The following is a 318-nucleotide window of genomic DNA, read 5'->3' on the forward strand; positions in this document are numbered from 1 at the left end:
GGGGCGGCTGGGCCGATGGGCCGGCCCAAGGGGGGGGAAGTTGGGCCAGGCCAGGGGCCAGGTGGGGTGGGGGAACTGGCTGGGCCAGGGGGTTTTCCCCTCCCTCTCCTTTTTTTTTCTTTCTTTTCTTTTATTAATTTTCTTTTCTGTTTTTAGATTATTTAAAATGCCAAAGCATTTTACAAAAATTAGTGCACCCCACCATAATTATGTTAGCTATTTTAGACAACCCCCGAGAATTTTTTTAGTTTTGGTTTTGAAACTTTTTATCTTTGCTCTTGTTTTGATTTTTGTTTTAGAACGGGTTCGGATCTAACG

Source organism: Triticum aestivum, chromosome 6B (assembly GCF_018294505.1).
Source record: "Triticum aestivum cultivar Chinese Spring chromosome 6B, IWGSC CS RefSeq v2.1, whole genome shotgun sequence".
In the NCBI taxonomy this organism is placed as follows: domain Eukaryota; kingdom Viridiplantae; phylum Streptophyta; class Magnoliopsida; order Poales; family Poaceae; genus Triticum; species Triticum aestivum.